Genomic DNA, 24,303 nt, shown 5'->3' with positions numbered 1-24,303 from the left:
GTGCACTTTTCAGATTTACTCTCCTGATCGAGTTCTAGAGCTGAAGTAACAAATTTTGGGTAGACCATGAACCTCCAAAGTGAAATATGAGCACAATGTCCTTGAATTGGGCCTGAATCTAGGGGTAATCAAACTATTAAAGTGTTTTTCCTAAACCCACTTTCACTTGGATTTGGAAGCTTTGCAAGAAAAATTCATCACAATTTTATTAGAATTTTTCTTGAGAAGTTTGTCTTAAGACAAGCTGATGTCAAATTATGAACATGAAATTTTTATCCTTTTTTAAGGAAACAGGTTATGGTGTAGAAGACCTGTAACCCAAAGCAGCAAGTATTATGCTTTTTTTGTTTTGTTTTTGTTTTGTTTTGTTTTTGTGCTTGCCTTCTTTAAAATGAAAGATTTAAATTAAAATAGAAAAATTTTGAACTTTATATAGAAAAGTAGAGAATAGCATACATTAAAAATGCATAAAGATTATTGTAAAGTGTTCCAGTCTGGCTCAGAGCAAATTTCCACGCTTTTTATGAATCTATTAAGTGATACATAATTTGTTAAAGGTGCTTTTACTCATATGTAAAATGCTAATCACGTAGGTGGTTTCATCTATTGAATGTAGAGCTATACAAAGTACAAATACTGGCTTTCTACAGATGCCCTATTTGCTTGCTTTGTGTTGTTGCATTTCATTATTGTAGAAAACTGCCATTTTCCCATCCGTTTGGCCTGAAACACACACACTTGTGTACACTCACCTTTTTCTTTTCTTTTCTTTTTTTTTTCCTTCATGTTCCACTTCGGGTTGCATTCCTTCACCAGTGCCTAAATGTAGGGCCTGGTAGCTCATTGCTCCCTGAGGACGGACGTGCAGCTGTTTGACGAGCAGGCCCCTTGCTTCTGAGAAGAGCACTGGAAACTCTTGGTCCATTTATGGCACGGCCAAATGCCAGAATTCTGATCTGAGTGTTTGTGACACTGCTTTGGCCTGAGACCTTGTGGACCACCAGAGCATTCATAATGATTGATACTGGTAGCCCTTTGATAATACTTAACAAAATTTCTGCTCAGAGAGGGTGGTAACTCACGGGGCGAGGTGAGAGGAGAAGCATATGCTCAGCATAAATACTCAGCTCTGAAACTGCCAGGAGAGAGATCAGAATGAGTACAGGCTGCCTGAAGGACACCATTCTTTGTGCAGGCTTTCTGCTGATGTCAGATACTAGCAGCTGCTCCTAGGGCAAACGTGAAAGGTTCTTTAGGATTGTAACAGCTTTTTCATGCTATTTTATGATTAGTGCAGTTAAACAACCCAAGCAGATCTATAGAGAAATCATTGTTTCCACCCATCATTGAAAATTACAGCAATATCATTGCAAAGGAGAAGCTCCTTCTGCATTAGCAGCTCATACTTCTGATGCAGGACACTAACAATTCCTTCTGCCTCTGCCCTGCCAAAGAGCCCAAACATGCTAGGATGATCTTTCTGGAGTCAGTGATACCCTTTTTTTTCCTGACAGCCCACTCACTGTGAAAGCTACACAAAAATGAGTCATTGGTTAAAAACTCTTTGTAAGTAATCCTCAGCTGCCATACACAAAGTAAAAGCTCTCCATTCTGCTAATGTTGCAATTAACCAGAGTCAGATAGATAATCAGTGGAGAGCAACAGACAGGGAATACAATAGCAGGAAAAAACTTCCTAATGTGCTGTACTAATGATAGAAGTAGAACAGAATATTGCCTTAGGGAAGGCTGCTTCTTTTTCCTCACCCTTCTTTCTTTTGCACCATGTTTTCCATAGATTATCTTCTGAAATTAATTCCTATATAATGGCAGTAGCACAGCCTTTAATTCAGTGATTTTTCCTTATAGAGCAGGAATTAAGATTCCAATCTGCAGGTCTTAGGGCTAATTTTGGAAAACATATGTACCTCATTGAGGGCTTGCTGTACAAATGGTACCAATAAATTTGTGTGGTCTCCCTGGATCCAATTTAAAAAACAAATAAATCAAATTTGCAAAAATTTGCTAGTCTTCCTATGGGTGCTACTGAGATCCCATTGTATAATATATAGCATAAAAAATAATGTGTTTATATGTGTGAGTGTCTGAGCTATATGCAAATATATACATTATATATATGTATATATATATTCTCTCATGCATATAAAGCAGCTTCCTCTCAAGGGCTATTACACTTCAATGTGTCACAGACACACAGAATGTAATCATTAGCCATGGAAAAAAACAATTAGAGAGAGTTCATTCCCTTTGCAACAGGAGGTTATAATCCTCTGTGGATAATGTGAATGCTATTAAACTGATACCTTAGAACTTACCAGAATGGTTTCCCAAGTGAAGATGCTGACAGGATTATTTGGTTTTATCACTTCTGTGCAGGACCTAGTAATGCAGAGTAGGAGGGCTGTCTGAAGAGGAAGTCAAAGTTCAGCATGGTTTACTTCTGTTCTTTGTATTAATTATGTTTATTTTATTTCTGTTTTATCTTTCTTCCTTTGCTATATTCACTTACTTATCTCTAAGAATAGAGCAAGCACTCTCTTTTTAAACCTCAGAAGAGTGCCTACTGCCATGGAGATAACATTAGATTCTTTATTTTAAGGTTAAGATACGTCTTGTCCAGAATTTGAGAGTGGAGCAAGGTGCCACGATCAGTACCAGAGTAGTGTTGACTCCATTTTATTTTGTGCTCACTACTCCTTGTCCTTTCACTGGCCACTGCTGTGAGTCATCTGGACTCCATCTTCCTTACCTCCTTCATCAGGTACTTATAAGCACAGATACGATCTCCTGAGACTTCTCTGGGCTTTACACCCCTACCTCTCTCAGAATCTCCCTCTATGCTAGAAGTTCTCAACCTTTTATCAGTTTAAGGCCCTTTTCTGAACTTACTCCCATATGTTCACATCTCTTTTTCACTGGGGAATCCAGAGCTGGACCTAGCACTCCAGATGCTGAGCAAAAGGGGTGAATAACCTTCCTCAAGCTGGCAGTATTTTTCCTAATGCTGTCCTGGATGCATTTGACCCTTTTTGTAGAAAAGGCACATTGCTAGCTGATGTTCCTCGTGCCTGCCAGGACCCCCAGGTGCTTTTCTGCCAAGCTTGGTGTCCCCCTCATCCCTCCTGCTCCCAGCTCTCATTGGTACATGTAGATGTTTCCTCCTAGGTGCTGGTCTTGGTATTTGTTCACATTAGCTGAACTTCCTGAGATTCCTACTCATCCATTTCAAAGGGAAACCGTTCACCTTCATTTCAAACAGCAAAAATGACAAACAAGAAAAAAAAGAAGCACCAAAAAAAGAGCAAAATTGTTGTTCCTACTGAAGGAGAATTAAAAAGTAAACAAGGTAAGGCAACCCATCTCTTTAGCTATAATAGGATTTACTATATGTACTTTCCTTCTTGGTGTTAGGCTTCATTGATGTAAATCCTTTTATGCTTAATAGCTGCACAGATTAGAGAGCCTTCTAAAAGGGACTGATCAGTATGAAGTAGCAAAATTTGAATAGCTGATGTGTATCTGAATCTGAAAACTGAATAAATAACATGCATTCCTTAAAAAAGATTTTTCTGTGGATTTTTCATGGATCTCAGTGCCTCTTGATAAAAACATATATATATATTTTGTTTTTCAATGGAAGAAAAGTGGAGAAAAATTACTGCTTACATTATTTCAAGACCTGGAAAAAAAGGCAGAATAAATAATCCCTATGGAGAATCAACTAATAAGATTATTTCATTGTGTGAAAATCTGGGTTATTGTAATTTGCACAATGTTTTAAGACATGGAGATAGAAGAGAGAGTAACACTGATAGTTTGCATCACAGAAGACTGCTTATGGTATATAGTTGGAATCAGTGTAGAAAACACACAAGTCAAAATAATACGAATGTGTATTTTCATGTAATAAAAATTGGTAGTGCAATCTACATGCTAGTACATTATTGCTGACTTGCACTTCTCATAGTAGCCCCCTACAGCCCCAGTGGCATCAGTAACAGTTCAAGTGGCACTTCAGAAACATCAAACCTGCCCTTCATCTTTTTGTTAATCTTTCTCAGTTTGACATAACCCCTTTTTGGTACTTGTCTTGAGGTTGTAAATCTTTTTTTTTTTTTTTTTTTTTTTTTTTTTTTTTTTGTGTAGTGATCCAACTTCACTGAAAAAGAATGATAGCAGAATTTGTCTCAAGGCGTTCAGTTACTGTCTTTTGCCATGTTTCATGTGAAACTACTACTTACAGAATTTTTCTCAATATAGTAGTGGTTTATTTTAAGGGAAAATCCTACAGCTAAAAATTCAAAACAAAATGTGCAGAGAGGATACCTTTGTCAGAAAGCAGTGTGTGGTCAAAAATTAAATAAAAAGAATCAAAAGAGAGTTATATCAGTGTCCTATTCTGAAACATTATCTAGTATTCAAGCACTAGTGGACACCAAAGAGATTACTGCTTAAAGAATATATTCTGACTTAAAGTGTTTGTCTGAATACCTGGAAATTGGATGCAAAGAGGGCAGTAGAAACCTAGAAAGAGCAATTGAATGGTGTAAATCAATATAGCACCGTGGAAATCAATAAGAAATTCAACAAACTGAGCATCAGCCTTCCCCCTAGCCTCTCAATACAATATTGTTTCCTGTTCAAGAAAGTGTGTTTAACACTTTGAATGACTACTGCATTGAAGTAGACATGTAGCCACTTATTTTGAATAAACAAAATTTTCAGGTAGTTCTATACAAGTCTGTGTTCTGTTATTTACAGAAAATACTAAAAAGCCCATCTTTTAAAAGGATGTCACCTTAAAATATAATTTTTATTAAGTTGCAATGTTGTTTTCTCATTCAGGGATATTTGAGGGGGCTAGAAATAACCCATGAGTTTGCAGTGTAGACATCAGTACCTGGCAAGGGCAATGCAAAAATGTAATACAATTAGAGAAGTTAAATACTGAACAATTGAACAGAAGGCTTTATTGATGCACGTGTTCAGCATCGTGTCTCTAGGAAGAGCAGGCAGGGAAATCACAGCACATAATTAAAATTATTACTTAATTGGAATGATAGAGACTCTAGAGAATAACTCACATGGCTGCGATGTTGATATACAAGGGTATAGCTGGCTCAGGAAAATTGGACTGATAAAAGAAGGAAAAATTATTACTTTGTGATTAAGAGTATGTGGAGAAAGAGGAGACAGAAACATAGACACGCACTAATGGAAGTCACTGCAAACAACAAAAAGAACCAGAAAATTGTCCATATAAATGTTGCCTGTGATGATCATTTTAAGGCGATAAAGCAGATGGAGTGAGAGTGGTACTTCTCTTGGGGAAGGAAGACACTGGATATGCAGATTGCTTCTACCCTGTTAGATAGGACAGGCTTCCATGTCAAGTGAGAGGGTAAATTTACTATAAGTTATTTGAAATTGGTAGTTTTGAGATGGCATGGTGTATAATTCAGGGAGAAAACACGGAGTATCTTTGGTCTTTTTTTTTTTTCAGGCATAGAAACTTCTAAGGCTGCATGTGTTCTCACCGCAATACTGGATGATGGATATCATCAGATAGACTACCCTGGGCCCTAGGAGGGCCTCCAACAACAATGAGTATGGCATTCTTGGATACCTGCAAGGAAATGTGTAATGAGATTGAAGGCTGTAGGATATCAGCTGAGCTGTAGATGTAGCCTAATTGTACACAAAGTTCTCACAATGTGCTGAAGCAATTTCTTAACACTGAAACTTAAAGTAATTAAAAGTCATTATACTTGATAATCAAGAATAGAGAACAATGAAATGATAATGTAAATATAAGAGGCATGATTCTTTGTAATGAAAGGACAGAAGACAAAAGAAGAAAGAAAATGGGCAGACTTCAAAAAGCTAGATCATAGCCTTTCTACAGAAGGAAGGTCAAGGAAAAAAGATTTCAAGAGAGTTAGCAATTTTAGAAAGAAACGTGAGCTGTGTCTGCAGAAAGGATGAGGAAACAAGTTCACTAAATCATGTGGACTTGCTGGTACCGAGTCAGACAGTCTGGTACTGGGAATGGGGAGAATTTGTATGTATAGCACCAGGAGTGTAGAAACTGAAATACAAATAGCAGAAGTGTAAAACGAAACAAGAAGATATTTTACGAGTACATTAGTATTAAGGTGAAGACCACTATTTATTATTATTATTGCTAGTGGCAGGTAATAGAAAGATGGACAGAGGCTGGCATACAGCCTGTTTTGGCCCTTGCATTGCACGTGCTTTGACTAGGTGGTTAATCTACACCATTAACACCAGTGACAGGAAGAACAGTAGAGCAGACCAGTGGAAAAAATTGCATTTGAATTTTTGGGTGGGTTAGCATCTTTACAGTAAATGGACTTGAAACTTATTCAAGAGACCTCAACAACAAATAGAAACAATATTAGAGCTATTAGCTGTTAATTTGCAAACTTAATCAGAAAGCATGGCATTCAAGAAAAGGCAAACATATTACTCGCCTTTGAATGTAGTAAAAAAAAATAAATAAAAATCATGTCACATCAACTACATTTATTTCCATAAAGTATAGTGGGTTTTGTTGATTAATTTCTCTATCTGCAGACTTAGTAGTCTGGTTGGCTCTGCCATTTCCCATTCTCTAAAAAAACTTAGGCAAAACCTGTCTTGAGGAAGTTGCAATGACATGAAGAAAGGACTGGAGAAGTAAACATAAAAGTTCATGGTCAAGTGAAAAATATTGAAAAGTATGTCCTACATGGATTTTCAATCATCAGTTACTACTTCAATTAATGATACTATTAAAAATATATATTTAATTTATGTGTAAATTGTAAACCTCAGGCAGCTGGAAGAAGTATGGTGGACTGTGTTTAGAATTCAGGACAACTGGCAAACTGCATACGTGTTCCAAAAAACAGTAAAGGTATGACCTTACATGGACAAATACATCCAAGAGAGAACACAGAAAGTAGTCCAGGATGGAAAATTTGGGAAAGCTGAGAAAACTGGTTTAAACATAAACAACTAGGAAAACTCTGTAATTACTGTTTGTGGTCAGGATCCTCCTTTGAGGATTGCGTAACCAATTTTGAATGATGCTCTGTTCCCCATGGATATGCTGAACTCCCAGCAGAGCTCACTTGTTCCTGGTGGATCAGATAGCAGACTTTGCTGTAAGTGGTTTTATAGTGGGAAAAGGAACAAAAAAGAGAAAAGATGGCTTTTCTGATGTGCTTTACGTCAATAAATGTAATTTTTACTTTTAGAGCACAATGCAAGGTATCAAAATGACCCTTCAGAAGATAAAAAAGAAATACACAAATGCTCTGAGTTCATCTACCTGGAACTCATTTACATGTAAGTATTATAAGTTCAGTATCGTAGCACTGTGTAGGAAAGATATGCTTTCCATGTTTTGGTGTCAGTTCTAGAATCTAGTGAATAGGGTCGTGTCTGAAGTCAAACTTCTCCTATTTCCACTAATAGCATAATACTATAAATTTTGTTAAATGATCTCTGAAGAAACTCTTGTCCTTTTCATTGTTCTTAATGGATATTTTTGTAGCTCTATATTAAAAATGGGCAAATAGTTTCAGAAAGAAATACGATGTCTTCTGGTGACTAGGATAAAAGGACATAAAATAAAACCGAGATAAGCTGTGAAGAAATGGAGGAGTGGCAGTCATATCTCACTAATCAAGAGAGAATGATTTAGTTCCTATGTTCCTTTGGCTTTTATCCTTGTCATTTAGATACATATTTCCACCTTTAGTTGCCACTGTAGATAGTAAACTTCTGTGATGAGTTTCTGTGATAATGGTACACATTTTTTAGACATATTTGTATTAATCTCTGTATCAGAACACCTGTGCATCTGCTGCAGATGATGAAATAAAATTAATTGAAATTCCATTTAATTTCCTGCATTATAGGATGCTCTATGCAATTCAACAACATTGTCAGAGCCAAAGCTTTGCAAAATTAAAAGAATCTGAGTGTATTTCAGATCTCAGTCATGTCACTCTATTTGTATAATCTTTGCCTTTATTTATTTTAAAGACTTTCAATCTCACTGTTTTGAGTTGTTTTTGTTTGTTTGTTTGTTTGTTTTGTTTTTGGGGAGTGTAAATGAAAAATATGTATGAAGAAGTGCCTTATATGTTTTTCTTGGCTACTGTGATCTGCTTCGGTCATCTGCATTAGAAGGTGCAGGAGGGTTAAACATCCTAAGTGGCCAGCAGGCAGAAGATAAAATTAAAACTCTGCTTGAGGTCTCTTGCTATCTTGTCAAGGATGAAATGAAGTGCCTATTAAGCTCAAGAGAGTGTCAGAAGTTTCAGGCTGTTCCCTGAGTATAGGAAGGAAAGAAGAGCAGCACAGAGATTTAGCTGCACAAGCTTTGCATTGCTCTGTTCATTACCTTGCACACTGACCCCTGGCTCAGAAATGCCGCTGAAGCTGCCTGCAGCAGCCAGCAGGGCAGCAGTCAGCTGGTCACGAACCACAAGCTCATCCCTGTCAGCCCCTACTGCGGAGTCATAGCTGATGTTGTGTTAGTTAACATATCCCCTCAAGTCTTGCTCTCATACAGCTCATTAGGCACTCTCCAGCTTTTTATATTGACTGAGGTTCACGCTGCCAATTGCATCTGCAGTTTGTAACATGCTAATTTTTTACAGGTCAGCTGTGTAAAAGGTGTTTATGCCCTTTCACTGGTTTGTACAGATATCTTAAAATTACCTCAGTATGCAAGTTGTTAGGTATTCCTTCACAGTATGATAGAAGTTCATAAAAAGGCCAAGATCAGAAACAGAACAGCTTGGGGTATTTAACCTAAAGAAATTCCAAGCCTTTGTGAAGAAAAATAAAGATTGCATGACAAGCTGAATATTTATCACTTCTTATTTGGAAAGTATTTTCCTAGAAAGTTGCAAGAGCTTTTTCTAGAAGCTGACATTTTGCAAGGCTAACAGCCCTTCCCTTCCTCACCTTTCCCCCTCCCCCCCCCCCCCCCCCCAAATTATTTTATTTAGTTACAATCCAACTTTCCTTTGAAATAGTCAGTATGGAAATTTTTCCACCACTGCAGCAGAGAAGAAAAAAATTGGTACTGAATTCTCTGACAGATTACTTCAACATAGCAGCCTACTATCAAGTCAGTGTAAGGTAAAATAATTACAAGTATCCAGCTTAGTAAGGAATGAAATGCCTGTAGAGCTCATTTGCACCTGGACACTCTGGCTTCAGAAAATATTTTTGATAGTAAATGTTCCTGCTTCTTCTGAAGAGACAGTCTATGAATTTTATTTTCATCTTGCAATATCTTTAAACAGATAAAAATCTAGTCATCCTCATCCTCATTCTGCTGCTTTCCAGTTGATATCAATTCTTATATTTAATTAAAGGTATGTTAAAATATTATTAATAGAATAAATCATGGACACTCAACAATAGCTTTGGGTTGTAGGTAGAGGCCAATTTCTTTTCTTGATTGGAAAAATGACACACATCTGGGCATTCTTGAGATCTGAAATAAAAGCAGAAGACTTTAAATACAATTTAAGAACAACTATTTGGATTGGATTGTGTAGCAGGCAGATCGTCTTGGAAAGAAAGAGAAAAGGAGAGAGGTGATAAGATGTTTGTATCTTTGAAAGGGAAAATGACATCAGGCCGTTGATTGCATTTCTGGGGTAGGGGGAGAGGAGGCAGAATCACATAATGTGCTGTACAGCTGTTAGCTCTGCTGAATCCTTGTTTTTTGTATCCAGGAGATTTATGAAGTTTAGCTCCCATGCTCAGTTTTGAAAGGTTTTGTGGGTTTTCCCTAAGCTGCAATGCTGAGGATTAGGAACAGAATGATTATTCTGTGAGAAATGTTCATCTGCTGGCAACTGCCTAATCCTTTATAGATTGCTTGGGTGAGTTCATTCTGTTGTGAAGTGTTTGCTTAGTTTCACTGACATAATTACCCTGAGAGCATCTAATGTGCTAGGTAAGGAATATCACATGCCTGGATGTGCAAGGGTAGTTTGGCCCACAGCAGTTCTACACCCATTGTCCTGCTACCTCTGCCAGCAGTGGGCATGGAAAGTGCTGCTGTGATGACAGCATACTCCTTGTGCAAAGGAGATAAGAACCTTTCATCTTTTGTGCTCAGTTTTTTTTTATAGGAGCTGTAGGGCTGCAAATTGGCCTCAAAAGCATGGTGTTTTCTCAGAATATCTTGGGCCAGAAAGGCCCAGGTTGTATGCAGCCATTTTTCCTTTACCAGCAGGACTCTCCTTCGAGCATGAGTCTGATTCTTCTCCAGGAAACTCAATGCCAATCAATCATAAAACAGTAAGGTGTCTAAGCTGGCTGTACCCTGCTTTGCACTCTTTTGATCTGTCACTTTTCTTCCAAAGGACAGCCAAGGAGAGCCAGGAAGGGGTCAGGTGGTGCTGGCAAAATATGACAGCTGTGGTGACAGAACATAGCCTGCCTATAACACTCAAATACTTTTATATTTAAAATTAGTGAGGGATGATCCATCAGCAGATGCAACTATGGCTAATGGCTGTTCTGCTCTTTGTGTTAATTATTTCCAGTTTACCTGTGACCGTGCTTGGAAATTTTTATTTAGGATGTGTTTTGGCTAGAATTAGATATTAGTAGCCACAAAGATGTGAGGAACTAGAAACAAAGTTTGTAGAGATTAATTATGTTTAAATTTACCATAGACCTAAGCCCTGTAATGGCTCTTTGCCACCTGTTATTTGATCGCTGAGGGCTATGGGTGCCCTCAGAGGGCTCTGGTTGCATGCATGTGTCATGTCCCACGGAATGCCTTGGACATGCCAAGACTTCTGAGGCCCTTTAATGGCTCCTAAACATTCAGCTGTGACCAACTTACCTGCATCATGGATGGTTCTCTTCGCTGTACTCAATTACGGACTTTTATCTATCAGCAGTTTATTATTGGAATGAATCTTAGCAGCTCCAGGGGATATGGCACTGGTTGGCTTGGAAATTGATCCCTAATTTTGTGTGGTAGATAAATTTGAATCTGTGTTACTTCCTGAGAATGTAATTAATCAAACGTCATGGATGTAATTCTGGCAGTTTTCTCCAAACCTTACTCCCTAGGATTTCCTTCCCTTCTCTCATATAGACCATGATCAAAGAAAATGAGCCCAAATGAGACCTCCCTGGCTTTTGCAGACATGTAGATACTAGGAACAGCAGATATCTAATCTGTCTGTCCCAGAGCCTTTATGGACTGAAATGTCTATAAGCAGAAAAGATATGTCCCCAAAGTACCCGTCATGGAAATTTTTCCCTCTGAAAATCTCCTTCTATGGGAGAAATTCCCTTGAAAATAAGCTCCTAATTGGAGCATTTCTTTTCCTCTAGTTTGGAATCTCCAGTAATTGAGCTATCCTGAAATTGAAGAATTTGGAGCTGGATGCATAAACTATAGCTTTGAGGGGTGGTACAGTGGTCTTTTTAAGAAGGAATAAAAGAACAAACAGTGTATTGAAATCTCTGAATGAATAAAGGATGTGGCAAAATCAGCTACGAGAGAATTTTTCACTCATTCATTGAGGTCCAATCTCTATGTTCAAAGCTTTCCCAAATTTTCCAGAAGTGTAGATTCTAGAGATGGTTAGGCAGAAATGAGGCTTGACATTCCATGCAAGAAGCAGGCTGACAAGCATATTTATTTTGGAACGATCCTACATTCTACGGGCATTAGGAGCATGTGTGATTTCATGTATGCTGGCTGTATTGCCTTATCTGGAATTTGATTGATGAACAAGGACTGGAAATGGGCTACTACAATCAATCCTGGAAATGTTCTGTAGGAATAGTACTGAAGTTATGGATTTGGCTGTTCAAAGGCTGAGCTAGGCCAAATCTGGGAAGTACAAATGCCAGGCAAATCAAGAAACATTTTTAGACTGAAGCAGTGACTTTACAAGCTCAAAACACCCATGAACTTCAGCTGTGCTTCATTTGGAAATATGATATGAAAAAGGCTGCAAAATGCCTGGATCCACTAAATTTATCTTTTGTTCTCTATTACTGCCGTAAGGGCCTCTGTGGGAACCATTAGGTCACAGCTTGAACATTGAGCATCTGGTGAAGGGGTGTAGCCAGCCCTGAGAGCACAGGTGTGAGAAGTTCACCTGTGTGACTGTGGAGAACCATGGGTCCACCCCTCCCTAATCTCATTTAAGGGCTGGCTGCCAAAGCGGAAGCATGTCTAACTAAAGATTGCCTCCTTTGGGAGTTTTCATGGGAGACCCTATCTTCAGAAAATGGGTGAGCTATTGCTTCTTTGTTACTGAATTCTGAACAATATCTTTCTTAAGTGATCCAAGGACTAGTCAGTGGCAGCTGTGCCCTCTGCCTTGTATGATACTGGGCCCTATGGAGAATTATGTATAGAATATAGTTAAAAAATATATATATATAGAGAAATAGAGAATATATAGAGAGAGAACAGTTATGTCAGTTTGGCTCATAGGTAGAAGTTGCACTGAGGTTTGACTTTCCATGCTTCCCCATTGACTTTTCCTGGAGAAAACACCATCAGGTGATATTGTTCTACAATGCAGGCGATGTCACTGGAAGTACTTGGTACTGCTTTAATAGTTTGGATGCTTGGACTGTTCAACAGATGGTAGGGTTGAACTGAGTCCCCATATTTTTGTCAATATAATGTTCATGGAAGTTTTGTATTGTGACCAAAATCTTCTACAGTGGAAAATATTCACTGATGCTTTATAGAAAATGCAAAACAAACAAACAAACTAACAAACAACGCCAGCACTAGGCACTTCTGCATTTAGGGAATTCCAGAGTGTTTGAGATGTTGTATGTTGCCTTTATGAAGCATTTACAAGATCCTCCCTTGGCATACTGTCTGCTCACATAACATCTCAAGTGTGGTTCAAGGCCAAGAATGCATCAATGACTAAAAAGTTTGATTTGATCACGTTTAAAGAGGGTTATTTCAACACAGAATAGTTCAGCCTTAGTAGTCCTGGCATCTGATGAATTCTACTATTTTATCCTGGCATCAGTTCTTAAACAGTGGATGAAATTATTTTTAAGTACTATTGTTTTGTCTTTACTGCCAACAGTAAACTTAACTGCTAAGTGTTTTAATGCTCTAGTTAAAGTAATAAACAAAGGCCTGGAAGTAAAAATTTACAGTGGAGATTAAAAAACTCAAATAGAAATAATTAGAATTAATTTTATGAGGACTCATGTCCTGGTTTACTTGCAGAAATCAGTTGGTCAAATAAATATATGGTAAGCATCAAAAGAATACTTTTCATCATCTACTGTTATTTTTTATGATCCTCTTTAAATTTTCAGGCAATATTAATATGCATCATCAAGATTTCTTGAGTGCTTTGTCTAATCAGTTTGCAAGGGACTGACAGCTGACATGACTTCCATTAATCAGTCCTGATACTCTACATTAAATTTTCTATTACCTTGTGTATTAATTCATTGCTGAGAGGCTGTCAGGAAGTGGTTGAGAATCTCTCTGGGATTATACATTTGCTAGAAACTGAAGTGTAGGAAGATAATAAATCATGTGAATTTCTGGCGCTTCTCCCCCTTTGTCATTAGACTTCTAGAACAATTAATGCTTGACAGTTCAGCCACACTGATTCACTTGTTTTTCTTCAAAATGAAAACCAATCCTTTCATTTTGTCTAACAGAATCTTTGTTTTTATGGATTTTTTCAGCTGTGTTTGTAAACAACTCATTCCCCTGCTTAATCAATTATTTTCTGTCAGGAATATATATATATATATTTGTACTCAATTTTTTAAAAAGGAGTATTCGGAAGAACTGATAAACTGGAGAAAGAGAAGAATAATGCAGTCAGTTTTGGTAATTTAGAATTCTGTGTTTTTATCTCATTTGCTCAATATATAGTCAGAATATTCATAATTAAATATTTTTGTTTGTGGGTAGTTCGCCATAGAGACTAAGGGCACAGAGAGTTCAGCTTCCTTGGATCTTAAATGTCTTTCTTCAGTAAATGTGGAAAGTCACACAATAGAAACATACAAATACATGTATTGACTGGCCTTTTGCCTCAGAATTGGTACCAAATGTTTTCTCACTTACCTACTATTAAGATATATTGTCTGATATATATCAAATACAACAGGGTTTCTTGGTTTGAAAGGAAAAACATTTTTGGTTCTGAACTAATGTCGTGCACTCTGAGAATTCTACTTTTTTCCTCATTTTTCCTTTCATAGCTAAACTACTAGTAACAGTAAAGAGATGCTACTAATAGAATTAAGAGTGAGGCTTAGATAAGATACAAGAGCTTTATTGTGTGTGTATATTATGTATGTAGTAACTTATAAATATCCTTATTGTATGTACACATACAGTCATAAATTTATGATAATATGCAGTATTTTTGAAACAACACTAGATGACATAGATTTGGCAGTTTAGTTTACTTTCGGTAATAGTATCTTTGTATAAATCTTCCTCTACTTCTGCAGAGCTAAGAATCTCATTCCCACTGGCTTTAGAAAGACTTCACATTTCAATAATTATGTAACATACATGACTTCTTTGGTGGTTACTGCACTCTATACTTTGCATTTCCAATGACTGCCACTTTGTTCCTCACATTTCAGCTGAAATGAAGTCTCACATTACTTGATGATGCGTATACTTTCTAGTATTAATAAAAAAAAGACTGAGGCGATGACCACTTAAAATCCAAGAGAATTTGTCATTCCTTGGCCTATTTTTACATAGCAGAACTTCTGGAAGATACAGATCTTTTCAAGGAAATAAGCTGAGGCATCGAAAAACTACTATACCCGATATTTCAGGTGCAATTTTTGTATCCAAGTTGTAAAGGAGCTCAGTGCAGCCCAAACCTTTCAGTGCTTTATAGTTTAATATTTCTACTGAAAACATACTACTTCATGATTCAGAGAGCAAGATGGTTGAAATTATAAAGTCTTCCATGCTAATTTAATTGCAAACAAAATTAAGTATTCATAGCTGAAACATCAAGAAAAATCTTTAAGAAATCCAGCAAATTTAATATTTATTATTAATTAAAGGAATCGCTGGAAAAGTCAGCTGCAGTATAAATTGAACTAAATACGGAAATTGGTCACAATCAATAAAGAATTCGTCAGCTGCAGAAAGCTTTCTTGAAGTATTAGTTACAACAATAAATATTTTATATACATCTCTGAACCACTAAAAATTTGAGGGCAAATAGAATTAGCTTATACTTGTGCAGTATATAAAATGTATTTCACAGTAATATAAAAACATAGTATAGCTGAAAAATGCCACTTTAAGATATAATATAAGAACTCTATTCATTATTTAATTATAAAATATTATAAGTTACCAGCAGATAAGGTTACTAATTCCAACAAATGTTGGGTAAAGACGTTTGCTACTTCCCCAGGAGTAACATGTTCATTTCTGTGTGCTTTCAGTGGGAGTTTATACTCTGCTACGTCTTCTCTTTTGTCCTGTAGCTTGTCTTGGTTATTTTCAGTAACAGTGCAAGTCAAGTGTCCGTGATGATGCCATGTGTAGTGTAGATAATATAGCAGGGTAAACGACTTTAAAGTTAAAGTTATCCTGGCCTTTTTTTTTTTCCCTGTACTTGATATCTGCGATCTGAGAGCAGAATACTATGCTATTTCATGTAATGGAAGCAAACTGAGAATATTTGTGGATTATTTTTGTGAAAAAATTATGAGACAGTAGATAGTATTTCTATACATGTTACTTTACGTAATTCCTTTCACCTACATCTCACTGATGTACTTTGCTATGCAACATGTAATCTCCCATCCAATTTTACCTCACAGATGACCTTACAGGTCACATGGTGCCCATCAGGTGGCTGTGCGCCCCTTGAGTTCTCCCACCCAAAGAGATGGGAATGCCATCTTCAGCTCTTTCCTTGCTCCATCACAAAGCAAATAGAAGACACTGAATAAAATTTTGGAAACAGAGCTTCCAAGCTTCCAGCCTGAAACAGTGATATATTTGCTCTGAATTCACAGCATTTTTGAACAAGTTCATAGCCAGGGACAATTCTATCAGCAGGGTTGAAGTGTTAGCCTAAGTAGGACACAATGTTTCCAGCAGGAAAAGATAGGAAAAATGGATTATTCCATTAAAATTTCCACTATTTTTCTGTTGTGATAAAGAAATGATAGGAGAACCCTCTTGTGTCTACTTCAAAAGCCGTAAGTGTCTTGGTTGATTGGTGAAATTCATTAGCTTAGTAGATTAAGTTATTCCATATAACCTGCAGAACATTTCAAACGTAAGAAAACCAACAAACAAAAAGCTCCCAAAACAAACACAGAAGACCGTCTAACATTTAAATGGAAGAAAATGACATGAAAGAAAACAAAATATTCCACAACCAAGACCTTACTTAAGGGAACAAATATTAAACAATGAATATAGGAAATACTCACTTATTTAAAATGATTTAAAATGATTCAGTCAGAGTGGTGGTGTGACTGGAGCCCTAATGATTAGCAACTACAGCTCTGTTTTGGTTGCCAGCTCTGCTTGCACTAATTTGCTTGATCTTCATCTCCTTTTTCCCTATCACATGAAACTTGTTGCCATTTGTGATGTTAATTACATAACTAACAGCTGGTCAGAGTAATGGCTTGAAATTAGTAAATTTCTTCATTTACTGGAAAACATCAAGATTTTAAATAAGCCCTACCAGTTTAGAAAATATGATGTATTTGACAATCATTCTGAGGAGCTGAAGTTACTTAGTATTTTGGATGGGTGCTCTTCAAGTCCAAAACAGCTCACTAGGGCATGCATCTTTAGTATAAAATGAAAATTGATTACATCTCATGTTATAATCCATTTTCTTGGCTTATTTTATATTTGCACTGTTTCCTTAAGGGAAAAAGATAATGGTTATTCTCACTAAGATACAACTGCTAATAATATGATATTAAAATAGTTAGCCATTTTGGTAAGTAAAGTTTTGAGATTTACTCCGAAAGAAATTTTCAACACTCCTTACCAGTCTGCAGCCTTCCGTGACATAAAATACAGTTTTTGATTCTCTCTTCTCGAGTTAAGACACTTCTGAAATCAGATGGCTAAATGTGGAAGCATCTTCCATACATTTCCAATAGAAATCTTGCTACAAAAGGGAATCTGACTACTGAAATACTCTTTAGAAATGGATACCATAGTGCAAATAACTGGCAGTGATATAAAAAGGGAATTGATAGCATTACAAGAGTGAAGAGAAACAAATGGAGTTTGGGCTTAGGAGGAGAAAGCATCGCAGTGGAGGGTTGACTTGATCATATAACAACCATTCCAGCAAAAAAACTTGGATATTGTGTTGTCAATCTTTCTGAGTGAATTAATGGATGTATTAAATATGCAGTTGGGACACTTCAGCAACATTTCTTCAGACACTTCTGGATCCTTTAAATCAAAATTTCAGCTCACTAATAAATCTACTCAAAAGTAATGATTCCAATCACTGCAGCGGTTAGAAGCATTTTTGCCTTGAGATTAATGGAATTGCTTTGTATTACTTAGCAGCAATAAAGATATCAACTCTTTGAACTAATAATGTAGAGCAGACTTGTGGAGCCCAAGAAGTCAGACTTCAGTGGGGCTCTGGGGTTTCTGTGGTAGAATCTTAACCACAGAATCAGAATCTAATGGAGCAAAAAAGCATATTCAAGGAAGATAAAATAACTGGAGGCAACAAAAATAGAAATACACAAATTACAAAAAAAAAAACTGATACTTATTTTGCCATCAGTGGCTTTTCTAATTTTTACTTTCATAATTGGCTATGATGTCTACATCTATCATTTTCCACCTCTGCATTGTGATTTCTAAATGTGGCATTTTATTGAAATTCTAATTGCTTAGAGAACGGCTAAGTTATTTGATGTATAGTGGTGTTGAATTGCGTACAGATTTAGAAATGTAGATTATACGCACATTTCCTGAAATAAAAAAGCCCCTAGATTTATTTTCCTTTTAAATGCACACATTACTGACTGTGTTAATGTTCATTATTCCAGTTCTTCTGGGAAATCTAGAGACTGGAAGAGAGATCCTTTGATCAGACCTGATCCTTCAGCTTTGTCTGCCTGAAGAAGAGAATTCTGAATGCCTGGAGAGGCTGAAGTTCTCTTCAAAAGCTTTTGGAACATAATTTGATTCTCTTAGAGCCGCCTCCATAATTCTCTACAAAAATAAGGAAAACTCCAAAGTATTTGAAAGGTGGTGAAGTTAAACTTTGCTACAGTGGCAGTTGGATAGAATTAGGCAACGTGCATTTTACAAAGAACTGTTTAAAAAAAAAAAAAAAGGACAGTATGCATAGTATGTATTTAAAGTTAAAACATCGTTATATTGCTGAAGTAAATTTAACAGTCAAAATAAAACAGTGTACAAACTACACATCTATTCAATGCAAGAATTTCAATATAAACAGTCATCTGACAGAGCTGTATAACAAATAGATTTTGCAAGTGTGGCTGTTTCTTAAATATGTTTTCTCTAAGTTGCCAGAATTATGATGCCTTTCTTCATAGTACTTTGATGTATTCAAAGACAATGGCTCCAGGGCAGACACTGAATGGATTGGAGTTAGATGTGAGCGTACCTTTTCATATGGTCATTATACTAATGGCGCCTCTGAAGAAAGTCAACAAGAGTGACTTTTGGGGTTTCTGAATGTAAGAAATGTATGCATATGTTAGAATATGTGACAGGAGGGATTATCTCAGAACCTAAGATTATTTTAGCACACTGAAATTGTTGGGTTTATCTAGCCTCTACAGAATGATAAAGGAGAAAGTGTTCAGTATGCTGGGAGTTAAGTAGCTCTTAGATGGATGACAAATGCATTTTTTTATAAAGTAAAAAAAAAAAAAGTCCAAGGATGGATTTTCCCAAGGCATACTGGAAGATGTCTCTGCCTGCTGTGGGATGGCTTGGACTAGGTGACTTTTGAAAGTTCCTTCCAACCAAACCCTTCTAGGATTTTTATGTTGCGCAGATCCTATCTGTGGAGAGAAGCTTCTATTTTTCAGTCATTTGAGAGATCATATAATCAATTTACCAGAAAACAACTGAATTTGTGAAGGGTGTTTCTTTGACAATGTAATATTGCACTTTAATTAAAGGCAAAGCCACACACATTGTGTAGCCATCAGCACCAATGGAAGTTGTCTGCATTTTCCTCTGTGACAGAGAGCTGAGCTAATCTGCAGCCAAGGATTTGAGCAGCACAAAGCAACTTGAAGGCTACACTGGACCTGCAGCACAGAGTAGCACAGGCTTGTGCCTCTTCAGATTAGCTGTTCTGTGGATCACTGGGTCCTCAATGCACAGTGGTTTTTCTGAATGGCTCAATATAGGACCTTTCCTACTGGGAGATGATGTAGGAAATGTAACCTGAAGCATGAGAACCTGAGATTGGTTAAACGCTAGCATAGGAAAGATAATTGAAATCTGTAATTGTGTTTAAAACATGACTTGTGTGCAACAGTTAGCAGATTAGTATTCATCTCATACAAAATATATATTATGTGCTCGTTATTCCTATGTCTCTATCATCTGAAAGGATGAGACTGATAATAGAGATGGTGGTGAGAAGAATATCTGTTACTACCTTGACAACAGCCCATTTTAAAACTTTCCTTCTCTATATTCTCCTTCAATTACCTGGAAACCATCATGGACATACAATTATACCTCACTAGGGATCCATGAATTCAGGAAATGAAACAATCCATTCTTTTTAGACTCTGAAGACAGCGACAAGAGATGCACTCTGTGGATCTAATCTGTTTTCCTTATATTCCTGTCATGGGTTGCATTAGTTGTTACAAACTTTGTCTAATGGTTTGTTTTAGCCATATTTTCTATGTACATGGAAATGAATCAACCATTGGAAGTTAGTGTGTTGGGATTTTTTTATGTAAAAGGCAAGCATTCTGTAGGAAGATGAGAAAAAAAATCAGTGTTACAGGAATTTAACTTGGTACAGTGACAAAAGCCATCAATAATGTGATTTATAAACTTTACAGGATGAAAAGCAAAAAAAAAAAAGCTTGACTTGCGCTTAGCTTTTACCAGATTGAGAAAGCGCAGACTGATTGGCAGCAAGTAGAGCTTGGAAGTAGTTCACAAATCCTGAACAGATTGTGCTAAACCTACTGATTTTCTGCAGTCATGAAGGCCTACTATTTCTTTGTTTAAAAAGAAATAAGTCTGTTTTCCAAAACTGAGTCATTTAAATGAATTTTCATGGGTATTTTCAGACACTAGTGCTTCAGAATAATGTCCTTAATTAATGTTTTCTGGAAGGAAGACAAAACAGAATGAAATTAGTGACATCCAAGACTCTGCCAGTAATAGTTTCTCTAACTTTGAGAGCCAACAGCTATGGGGTTTCTAAAAAGCTCCTGAGAAAATAGGAAAAAAAATCTTTAACATTTCTATGGAATGTAAAATACATGTTTTCACATGACTGTATAAAGAAGTGACAGATCTGTTGTTTGTCCTATGTCATATCCACATGCTGTTGGCATTGGCTGAGTTCTCAAGCAGGGGATGTCAGGTACACAGTATGTATTTAGTGCTGTTTAAATTGCTTAGTGGGAGTTCTCAGGTGAATAAGTTTATATTAAAAAAAAAAAAGTTTTTTTCATGTTGTCATATGCAGATATTGAAATGGATGTATAGGATTTCTCGTCACACAGCTTGACATTTTAACAGTAACACAGTACTAGAGCACGACATAGGAAACTAGGGTGTAGGACAAAAAATCAGGGCTGTTCTTTTTCTTCATGTTCTACCTGCTTTATCAAAATTGTGCATACTTAATGGAATACTTGGTTGTGGCAGTCTCGACCTCAGGCCAATAGACGGAGAGTAGCATCAGTGTTCATGTCCTTGATGTAGACTACACAAAGCTAGGGTTTGCATCTTGGTCTTCTCTGTTACCAACAAGTACCTGTTCTGTGATGAGCAGCCTGCTGTTCTGTCTCCTACGTCAAAAGGTTTTGGCTTTGTCAATTTCCAGAAATAAACTTTTTTTGAATACTGAAAAACATGTACTTCTCCAGATGCAATGACTGGTTGCATCTTGCTAAGAAACGACTGCTGCAGATCTTGTTGAAAGCTGTGAGTAGGTTCTTAGCATGTCCACAGAAGGGAAGGGGCTAGGAGAAAAATGTATCCAGTAAGAAATTTGGTGTGGCAATGTGCTACTGAGCTGAGAAATATTTTAATGATACACTTGGAAAAATTGTATTATTTTCTTTTCCACCTGGAAAAACCTGCAAAGAAAAGGTAATATTTGTCTTTAACATGATGCCTTTAATTAGGGATCACTCTTTTCACTCTTTTCTTTCCCATCTCTCTAAATCTTTTCCCACACCTTTCTCCTCTGCATAAAGTGTATGCCTCAATTCAGTAGGGTAGTTTAAGCTCATATTTAAATCCCAATAACTGTTGGCCAACAGTATGCTTAAATATAAGGATTTTTACGAATAGATATACTGGACTAAACCAGCCCTGTGATAAAGGAAAATGAAGACAGTCAATGCTTGTTCAATGAAGTAACACAAGTATCAGTGAGATCAAAAGCTGGAGAATGGGATTAGACTCTTGCAAGAAAGGCATTCCATTATTTTCCTGAAACTGCTGTTTGAGTAGACTCACTACAACCTGTTCCACGTGATTAGTCATTAGTTTTCTTTGATAAAAGCGAAGCAAGTCATTACTAGACATCTTGGTGTTTCTTCATTTTAACATGAGCAGAATTACAGCAGCAGTGTACAGGTTTAAGTTCCTCTAAAGAAGGGGAGAAAAAAAAAATTTTTCAGTACAGAAACCAAACCTGATATCTGCATCACAGAAGAGCAATAACAGCTCTGTTTTGTGTGATATCTTTGCATTGTTCTCCCCCTGTGCAGCAATACAATGGTAAGATTTAGTAAATTGCAGTAGAGAGAAATATGTTTTCAATGAGATGTGAAACTAGATATGTTCTTTAGTTATGTAGAAAATGGGAGCACTGCAATCAAATTTTGGACTACAATAACTTACACTTTGCCACCGTTTTTACTGTTGGTAAAGCTGATGTCTCCATGTAAACAGAAGATGAAACACCAATATTTTTGGATCCCATTGGAGACCTGCCTGTCTTTAGGGTCCGGGGCTGGCCGTACTTCGAAAATATCTGGGGCAGAACAGAAGTGAACAGATGGGAGGATACAGTATGAGTTCTGAGTAGAGATTTTATGTTTGTTTTGAGAGAAAGCTTTTGGCTTGGAGATTACAACTGCTTTGAATTGTGCAATGACATTATTTTCCTTAAAATATATAATAATACAAATTGTGAGATCTATAATCTATTATTTTCTGAACTATTAATATCCATGTTTTTAATTACTCTTTTTTTTAAAATTAATATTTCTACTTTGATATTAAACTCTCCACTGTCACTGTAAAGATGTCTTTCAAAAATGAATGTTGTTAAATGGCATGCTTAGTAAATGATAGTAGTGAAGATGTCTGGAAGGAATATGCTGTAAAATAAACTAATAACATTTAACTGAAGATGCTGTCAAGTGGCAAATTTCTGCATTTATTTCAAAATTATTAAATTGTGTTTTATTTTTTACCTGTACTACAAACCTAACTTGGAAGATTCTAGTATATGCATTTTGTTATATAGCAACAAATATGTTGGCAAAGTTCGTACAGTGAAGCTGTGTTCAGTACACTGGTGAACATACCTCGTCTATAGGAAAAAATAGCACAAAAAAAAGCTTCTCAAAATTCAAAGATATGCATTTCTAAGGGATGCCAGTAGTTTTGAAAATATAATGTGCATTCTTATAATGTGCCAAACGCACTGTTCAGGTTACGGTTTGGAGTCAGACTGTACTGAGATTTTTAGCTAACAAAATTCTCTCATTTTACATTTCAATCAAAACCAGGAATACTTTTTTCACTGAGAGTGAGAAACAATTGTAGGCACCTTTTTTTTTTTTTCCTAATTTTAACCAGCAAAGTTGAATGTTCATATCTTTTGATCTACCAGTTTGACAGCATGACAATAATAATTCTGAATTTATTTAAGACTTATTTTCATTACCATATAAACATTCCCATGATGCCTGGATCAAAAGTAGAAAGTGATAACTGAAGAACAGTACTATGAAACTGAGCTATTAGACACCTGAGTCTTCTGCAAGAACACGAATTGCCAAAATAAAAGAAGTTTATTGAAACTATAAATATTCAAATTTTAACCCTACTCTTACCAAGTAGTATGCCTTGTATACTCTGGCAGATGAAAATTTTGCCCTTAAGGTTAATCTCTACACTTGAATTGACATAATTGGAAAATAAAGTGAAAATTAAAAAAGATATTTACAAGAGACAAGTTTTAAAAATATTTATGAAACCTATCATAGCATCTCAGTGACAACCAATTATAGGAAAAGGGGTGATAAGTGCAAGCTGGAACATAGGAGATTCCACATAAATATGGAAAAGGACTGTAAGGATAACAGAACACTGAAACAGGCTGCCCAGGCAGGTTGTGGGATCTCCTTCTTTGGATACATGCAAAACCCACATGCATGCATTCCTGTGTGACCTAATCTAGGTGTTCCTGCTCTGGGGATTGGACTAGACAATCTTTCAAGGTCCCTTCCAATCCTGATATTCTGTGATCTATATATATGCCAGGATAAAACTTCTGAGTAGGGATAAAGTTACAGCCTGGAGCAAAATAATTTCTTGTTTTGGATTTGGAAAATCATCTTTTGAAATTCAAAAATATTTCAAAATATTTCATTTGTTATCTCCCTGGGAAGTTAAGCTCTTGTTTAAGAAAAATCTTTCCCTTCTGGATGCTGCTAAACCTCTGTTTCATGCTATATTACACTATATTACATTGGTGAGATAGAGGGAGAGTCAAAACTGCATGAAAAGTTTCAGAAGTTTAACATTTTAAATTGAATCTTGATGAAGCAGGAGTATTGTCTGAAAAAGTGTTGAAGTAAGTGTTAATAAATAATGCAGGCTGTTACAACTGATGATGAATTATTAAGATTTCATGAAAATATTGACCAAGCATTTGTCACAGGAAGGTAGTTATATTTCCAAGATAGAAAAATAAGATAATATGAACTGGTAAACTATATTAGAAACACTGATCCAATTGAAAATATCCTG

The 24,303-nt window shown here is 36.4% G+C and overlaps 1 long non-coding RNA gene across 1 annotated transcript in view; it reads left to right on the top strand.

The window, feature by feature from the left end:
- Nucleotides 1-3,165: 3,165 nt before the first annotated feature.
- Nucleotides 3,166-24,303, top strand: part of LOC104909665 (uncharacterized) — a 36,063-nt gene continuing 14,925 nt past the window's right edge. Inside the window, exons 1-3 of the long non-coding RNA XR_014882056.1 lie at nt 3,166-3,366; nt 5,524-5,627; nt 7,283-7,373. This is a non-coding gene — a long non-coding RNA (uncharacterized LOC104909665). The remainder of the gene's footprint in view (nt 3,367-5,523; nt 5,628-7,282; nt 7,374-24,303) is intronic.

Source organism: Meleagris gallopavo, chromosome 1 (assembly GCF_905368555.1).
Source record: "Meleagris gallopavo chromosome 1, MGAL_WU_HG_1.1, whole genome shotgun sequence".
NCBI classification, from domain to species: domain Eukaryota; kingdom Metazoa; phylum Chordata; class Aves; order Galliformes; family Phasianidae; genus Meleagris; species Meleagris gallopavo.
Note: the sequence above shows the minus strand (reverse complement) of the source record. Positions and strands in the feature narration are given on the sequence as shown.